Genomic DNA, 9,094 nt, shown 5'->3' on the forward strand with positions numbered 1-9,094 from the left:
CAAAAGCTCAATTTTATGTAATCAATATCAAAACACATCACAGTACAATTAAATTTTACAAAACAAATATACAGTGGATGCTTGACCCCTTTGAAGTGACAGCTCAAAACATGTATTTTGTTTTAGGGTTTCCAACAAAACCCTTGGGGGTTTTGGTACTTATTTTCAAAAATCAGCACACAAGCATCATAAAAATTATAAAACAACTACCATAACCTTATTACATCACCAATAAGAAACTTTAAGCATCAAATATACAAAATAATGCTTAAAAATAAAAACCATACAATAACAACCATAAAAAGTAAACTTTTTACCTCTTGTTGTTCTTGCTTAAGGTTTGGATCTTCCTATTAGCATTGGCTCCTTCAACACCCTTTCAAAACCTTAACCAACTCCCCCCAATAACATAGATAATTATCTAATGAACAATATATGGTTAAAACTTTACAAAAGTCTAGTTTATTGAAACTTTACCCTTCCTAGACCAAAGCTTAATGCTTCCAAGCCTACTTAGTGTTCTTGAGGTTGAAGATGGAGAGAAAACTTGAGAGAGTTTAAAGAAAAAAAAGAAAAAAGATGAGAGTGTTTGTGAGAGTATAGGGTCGGCTTTGGGGGGGGGGGGGGGTTAGAAGAGTTTATACAACTCTAAAAAATATCCTAAAACACTCAAGTGTTTTACTACCCACTTGACTATTTACCCTAAATTTAAAATGGGATTAAACTTAATAAATTTGGTCCACCCAATTAAACTATATCACATGGCCGGCCACCCCTTTTGTTATATATGTAATCATATAAATATATATATTTTATATAAAGGTTAATAAATATTTCCTAAGAAGAAAAAATTCAATTTGACTTCCTATAACATTTTTCACCCTTATTAAGTTTTAAACACAAAACTTAACACATAATAATTAAATTAAATGTCTCTCAAATTTAATTTAATTAATCACAATAAAATTTAACCTAAGGTCCATTTATGGAATAAAACTCCCCAATTCGGCAAAATTAAGCATTTAACACAAAATGCCCTAAAATATCCTTTTTCTCTTAGGTTTATTATTTTTTACCAAACTTTAATTTTTATGAATGTATTTTATGCCCAAAATATATTTGCCATAGTTTTTCATTTTATTTTCCGAGATTTGTACTCGATCAAGGTTTTAGTGTCGGTTCAATACCGAAAGTCTTATATTGACTTTTAAACACAAAATTCATAATTTGGCTAGCAATAACTCATGTAAATAAATTCCAAACAATTATAATATTATTTAAAATAATATTCTTAACTCGGGGAAAACAATCCCGACCCGAGTCATTTCAAGGTACCCTAAAACGCAGGACGTTACAGTACCTTTGCCTCAAGTGCCACCAGATCCTCTTCACAATCAGAGGCATCACCGTTTTCGTCCACCACAGTTGGCCCTCCAACGATACCACCTAAATCTTTCCAGTCCATGATTCAACCCTTTAGTCAAGCCTTTATGACCCAGAACAACAACTTCCAGCAAATGCTACAATTTTTGCAAGCAACAAATCCGAACATCCAAGCTCCACAATTTCAGCCTGTCAACATGGGCATGAATATGATACAGTCCATGATGGCAAGCTTTCAACCACAACCACCACAAGAGCCCCGATAATGACTTTCAAATTGATTTTGATGATAATTACTAATATTATATGACTATTTTTAAATTATTAATATTTTGTGTTGTTTTTTTTATTTTGGAGACAATACTACTTATGTTTTGTTATCTTACATTTTAGAGACTATGGATATTGTTAAATTGGTTTTATTATATAATTAATAAATTGGTTTTATTATTTAATTAAATAAGTTGATTTTATTGATTTAGTTAATTAATATTTAATAGTTTATTAAATAAATTTTAATCAATATAATTAATTAAATAAATATTTTTTAAATTGTATACCTACAGCGACGACATGTCGTCGTCGTAGGGTGCACATTGAACACGGAAATCTGAGTTTTCGTGACACTACAACGATGCCATATCGTCGCTGAAGGCATATAAACCCATGCACTCTTTAGCGACGACATGGCATCGTTGTAGATGGAGCGGTCGACGGAGCTACAGCGACCACATGTCGTTGTTGTAGAAGTTTTTGAAATTCAAATTTTCAAAATTTGCAACCACCAACAACGTTTACATGTCGTCGCAATATCCCAGTCCAACAGAAAAAAAGGATTTCCTACTGCGACCGACATGTCGTCGCTGTATTAAAACACTATTGCGATGACTGCGTTTTGTCGTCACCGTAGATTGCTGCATATACGGACCTATAACAACGCCGTTTTGGTGATGACATGTCGTCACTGTATACCTTCAGTGACGATTTCTTGATCTATAGCGATGACAAAAGTCATCACTGTAGACTCTTTTTCTTCTAGTGTCAATGAGGCATCCCTTGTCGCCTCCTGCCGATATGCCACCGTCCGTGTAAGTCGGCTCACCATCAATGTACCATATATATATTTTTTACTGTGGTACCAGCTAATCAGTTGTATGCCTTATTTTGCAGTCGACTCTTGTTGACAAAACATACAGAGTACGCAAAGGAATAGGCGTAGTGGGCCCATTGTGTAGAACAACAAAAAAAATTCATCATTCATATAAACGGTTTTGAGTACTCAAACCACGATCTTCCTATCCAACGCTTTTGAGTACTCAAACCACGATCTTCCGGAGTGTTCTCTACACCTCAAGATGTGTGTGGGCATTTAGAGAACATGGGTTTGTATTTTAAGAATCACAAGTATTTCTCAACACATGAGAACTTTGACTATGGTCTGAGAATGGTTAGAATAAAGAAGAAGATGATAAACTTTTTGTGTGACAAATTTTTTTGAAACCTATTCTAAATTGTATGTGTATTGTGTCTTTTTCTTCTTATTATTTTATATAATATATATTTATATATATAGAGAGAGATTATTCTATTGCCTTATTATTCCTAATAATAATAGTAATATAATATTAATATCATAATGATGATAAGAATTGATTTAGGTAAATATCTAACTTACCAAATTTGAAAAACTATTTTCAAATTATTAATTAATTAAATAAATAAAATAAAAACAACACTGATACAATATCAATGTAGTGGTACACGCATGACACAGTTATTAGACTGTGTCATGCGTGAACTGCTATTTTCATTTTTAGTGATATTGCATTTTTCTTTTATTTATTTAACTAAAATTAATCTTCCACAAAATAACGTATTTATCTTTTTAAGGAAAAGATGGCAACCATATTTCGAAGTTTAAATTTTAAATTGAAAATTCAAAATTCAAATTGATGATCATCATTATCATCATCTTTTAAAATTAAATAAATCATTAACTATTTTTAACTTACCAATTTTATTTTCTCCCACTCAAATAAAATAATTAATTTCAAAAATTTATTTATCTATTTATATATATGAATTTCAAAAATTATATATTTAAATTAATATATATTTTTGAAAATTAATAATTAATTCCAAATTAATTATTCAACCTCAATTATCATATAATTGCATACTTGACCTGAAGAATAAAATTCTTCAAATTCCAATTTACAGTTTTACCCTTGTATCAACTCTTACTTTGATTTGGTGTTGATAGAGCTACGCTGGGGACCTATGAACATATAATATCAAGTTTTTATAAATATTAGATTATTAATCAAAGCTCTTTGATTAAATAATCATATTTATTAATCTTATGATTTCTCTACTATAAATATGAGATTGAACTCTTGATAATTATAGACATATATTTACCGAGTACTTTATTTAAGAATAAAATGTCCATTGATATAATCATTACATACAACATTAATCCTCTGTTAATGGTTCATAATTAAAAGGGAATAAAATTAACGTTTTACCTTTTTAGCTATATCTTGTTCCTAGAGTACCATTGACTTTACTAGTGAAGGTTGTGTCAAAACAAGTTTGTGACGTGAGTGCTCATAACCTCTTCAGTTCTAAAAGTCAACCCAATAGGGAACCATTATTCAATCTATAAGAAGGTATAGATTCCATATCTTTTAAACTACGTCCCTAGCCATATATATATATCATTGATTCCCTAAAACAATTGCTCTTAGTCCAATCATTCTGACAAACCTTAATGCATGAATTAAAGGATCATATGACATTTATAGGAGTTCATAACACCCTCAAGATTAAGATCATCGTGTATATGATCATCTTTTGACGTGTTTGATTAATACTATGAAACATTGTTTAAACAAGTATTAACAAATCACATCTGGTCCAGTTCTATAAATCACTATATATAAAGTACCTTCACTAAAGTGTCCAACTACACTAGTGACCCGGATCTATGTCACTTGTATTCATAATACTAGCGAACCGTACTAGCAGTAATTAATTAAAGGTTTCATAACTTTATTTTACTGCGAATTGTTTTAAGTTTATTATCTAAATCTCGATCCTCTCATACCAATATGAGATTAAGACCACATAGATAAACTTTGGAATTTTCTAATATTTACTTAATATTATCAACATAATATCGGACATAGTCTATATATATAATAATTCAATTCAATTATTTATTTCATTTAAAACATTTGTCAACTACAATTGCTTTAAGGGAACTATTCCCAACAATCTCCCACTTGCCCTAAAGAAAATTGAGGCATCTCTTTTAATATGTCAATCATATTCTTCTGACCGAATTTGTCTAACAAAGTCTTTGTAACAATTCTGTAAAAAATTGTTTTGAAGTTGTCTTCAAGATTATTACATCAATTATGTCAAATTTTCTTGAATTAAATGATACTTCATTTCATGTGCTTTACCCTATCATGATTTATAGTTCTTCTAGAATAGTTGTATCTCCATTGCTTTCGCAATGAGATACTAGTTGTTTATTCTAGTCTAAATCCCTTTCCAGATTGACAAAGAGCTCAACTAAGTCAAATAGCCTATTTATTTGTTATATTTCGAATTTTGTAGTGAAACATACAAATTTGAAATGTCCAATACATTTACAGATTAATGTGTCTCCTCCACAGTTATGGAAGCTAATTCTGAAATCAATATTTGAAGATTTAAAATCGGTTCATTCTTTGGGATTTTAGGTCTCTGCCTAAATGCACATACATATAATCTCTATTATATTTAATATACTCAAAATTAAGTCCTTATAATTATTCAATGACTCAATCCATCATTGGATTGACAACTGCTGACTATTCTAACCATTTAACAAATCTCAAAACATAACATTCGATACATTAAACAGTCTATCACTGAGTTGTAGAAATAACTATCTCTTGTCCTTCTTTTCTAGTAAAAGAATAAATGGACATTATTATTTAGATAATACATCCTCCTGGCTGGGAAGGCAGAAAGGCCTTTCTTGGATTTTTGTAAACTAAAGCATTTAAGCATCTTATCTATATAAGTCGCTTGAGACAGAGCCTAAGTATTGTTCTTTCAATCTCTATAGAATTGAATGTATAGAAAAGTCTTGGTTTTTCTAAATCTAATATTTAGAAATGTTCAGCTAGCCATTTCTTTTCTATTGACAATTTCTCTACATCATTCCCAATGATTAGAACGTTGTTAATATTAAGAATAAAAATCACAACAAAATCTTTCTGGTCGGGATCTTCAAATGATTTTGTCATGTCATCCATTCAGTAAAGAATACTTAGACATCCATTTAAATTTATCTCACAATCCATGCATAAAGCAGTGGATAAGAGTATGTAAACAGATTTAAGTTTAGTTACAGTAGAAGATATTTATTCAAGTAATAGATTGTTTTTTCTGTTTATAACCTTAGGCTATTAACCTAACTTTGAAAAGTCTGTAATTTCCTCTGTTCTCCTCTTTATCTTGAATATCCTGTTTTAAACTGAAGTTGAATGGACTTTAGTTGGATGTTCAAGAATCCAGATGTCATAGAATTCCAAATTCCATTTCTAGATTCATGGTGTTTCAACCATTGTTTTCCGTAAAAACCTTTTTCATTTCATATACTAGTATGTAAATGAAGTATAGTTAGATTGTGTTACACACAATATAACTATCTTTACATTTGTAATGGAGTAGTTACTAACTAACGCTCCCACTACAACAATGCTTTACATAATTTGTGATATTCTTTGGTTTTATCATTGTTATTGTATCTCCAAAACAAAAGTAACTAACCTCATTATACTAAGAAACCTTAACGAGTGAATCAAAAGATCAAATAAGGACAAACATGAGTTCATGACTACTCAAAATTTAGACTGATCTACAAATGATCATCTATTATGATAAGAATCAAATTTTTATGGAAAACAGTATGTTTATAAAGATAGTTAATTCATATCGGCCCTGTCATATATAATCTCTATTATATATAGTACCTTTACCAAGATGTCTATCCACATAAGAAATCTGAATTTAGACTACTTGCATCCCCTTTCCTTAGTAAAACGTACTAGTAACCATTTATTAAAGATTTCTTACTTCAATATGTTATTGACTATTTTATTTATTGTATATGATCTTAATTCTCTCATACTAATAGAAGATCATATCCTCATAAATGAATATGAAATTTTCTTGATATTCATATAAATTATTCAAATATAATAAAATTGTACTTTTATTTAAATCAATAAAATGTCTTTACATGCTTTTAGGGAATAAATCCTAACAATCTCCCAGTTGCCCTCAAAGCAAGTGAGGCATCTCCCTTAATCCCATGTTACATACATGACCCATAAATGACTTTGCAGGAAGTGTCTTGGTAAACGGGTCTGCTAGGTTCTGTTCTAACGCTATCTTCATAATAGTCACATCAACTCGGTGCACAATCTCTCAAACCAGATGGTATTTCATTTTTATATGCTCTCTGCTCTTGTGGCTTATGGGTTCCTTAGAGTTAGCAACTGCACCACTGTTGTCACAGAATAGGATTAGTGGATTCTCCATATTTGGAATTATTTCCAGATCACTGTATAACTTTCTAAGCCAAACTGCTTCCTTATCTGCTTCATAAGCCGCTATATACTCAGCTTTCATGGTTGAATCTACAATACTGGATTGTTTAATACTTCTCTAGACTACAACTCCTCCACCAAGAGTGAACATGACCCAGATGTCGACTTATGGCTGTCTTTGTCTTATTGGAAATCAGAATCAACGTATCCAGTAGAGTTTAGATCACCCCTTATTATACATGCATATAATCTCTCGTTCTCCTAAGATACTTGAGAATGTGCTTTACTGCAATCCAGTGTTCCAGACCCGGATTTGATTGATAACAACTTACAATCCCTATTGCATAGCATATGTTGGGATGTTTGGCGTTTGCACGACCACAATTATAGCATCCCTTGGCATTTGCACAACACTCACCAGGATGTTTCTTTTAGCACTTAGAGCACTGCGGGTATTCTACATAACCCGACCTACTACCTCCATTATTTGTCCATGCTATTTTATCGTTGTTAGATTTCTTGTTGTCAGGATGAATTCTCTTCTGACCATTATTGTTGCTAGGCTGATGGTTGTTGTGGTGGTTGTTCTGACCATTCTGAGGTTGGCTCTGATGTTTAGGATCAGGCTTACTGGCCTCCTCCTTACTAACATTCGCCTGAAGCCTTTCTACTTCTAGAGTCATTTCTAGAGCATCGACATAAGTAGTAGTTCCAGGGTTTGCATGCATAACCCCTAGCTCACTCTTCGGTCTGAGTACTCTAATGAACTTGGTAACCCTCAAAAAGTCTGTTGGAACCAACTCTGGTGCAAACTTGGCTAGTCGGTCGAACTGACGAGTATACTCTGCTACTGATAAGTTGCCCTGCTTCAAACTGGTGAACTCTTCTACCCTTGTGGCGATGACTGCAGAGTTGTAGTACTTCTTGTGGAAGAGCTACACAAATCTAGTCCATGTCAAGGTGGTGACAGCTTGAGTCTGCTATACTAAATCCCACCATATTCTAACATCTTTCTTCAGAAGAGAAAAAACGCAGGATATGCGATCCGTGTTGCCGAGATTCATGTGTGCTAAGATTGGCTCTACATTTCTGAGCCATTCTTCCGCCTCGAAGGGGTCGGTTGTCCCTTCAAAGTTTGGAGCGTGTTTCTTATGAAATCGCTCGTAGATTGGCTCCATGTAATGAGCTGGGTAGGGCGCATAGTTCGCCATTGGCCAACCCCCATAAGGACCTACTTGTTGGGGTGCTTGAACCGCTAGTTGAGGCTGCGGTTGCGACTGAGGCTGCGGCTAAGCCTGTTGGCGTTGTTGCTGAAGCAGTTCTTCCACTTGTTGCCGTAGTCGAATAATTTCAGTGGTGTAGTCAACCGGAGGCGGCGGCGCACTTCTGTTAGCAACAGTACTAGTAGCATGCATTCCCCTTCTTCGTACTGGAGGGGCTTCACTAGTCTCATGGGTGGCGCTGGAGGCATTGGCATTTGTGCGTGCAGACCTTCTGAGCGACATCTTCAGTGAAGTTCAAACAGTCAAGAAAAACATGTTAGAACTTACCCTAATGAGCTCTAAAGCAAAACTTAATCTGAACAAATATAACTCAGACCTATTAGTTATGAGTTCTTATGAAAAAATTATATAAGCCTTCTTTATAATTAGGGTATGTTTCTATACTTAGAAAAATAAGTCATCTTTATTATTTTCTAAGTCTGTTTCTAATCATCCTATATGACTTAATTCTCAGGCTCGAAACTCGTCATTGTTCCAAAGTTAACCATATTGAGGGAGGGCTAGGATCAGTAAAATCGTTCCCACTACTATGGCCCCCTAACTCTCAATATAGAACCCGGTCCATTGATTTGTATCCACCCTCATTGAATTCAGTCATTATTTATTAAATTTATTATTCATTATGATTGTAAAAAAAATCAAACTCATACATGTCATTCAAAAATAACAATAATATTCATTTGGAAAAAGGTTTTCACTATGTACAATCATAAATGCAAAGATAATAAATAAATTAATAAAGAAATAAACTAATCTAAAAATCAGGATCTTCTATATCTAACCCTTCATCTAACATATCATCATCTATCTCCTCAT

The sequence above is a fragment of the Humulus lupulus genome, chromosome 5 (assembly GCF_963169125.1).
Source record: "Humulus lupulus chromosome 5, drHumLupu1.1, whole genome shotgun sequence".
Lineage (NCBI taxonomy): Eukaryota > Viridiplantae > Streptophyta > Magnoliopsida > Rosales > Cannabaceae > Humulus > Humulus lupulus.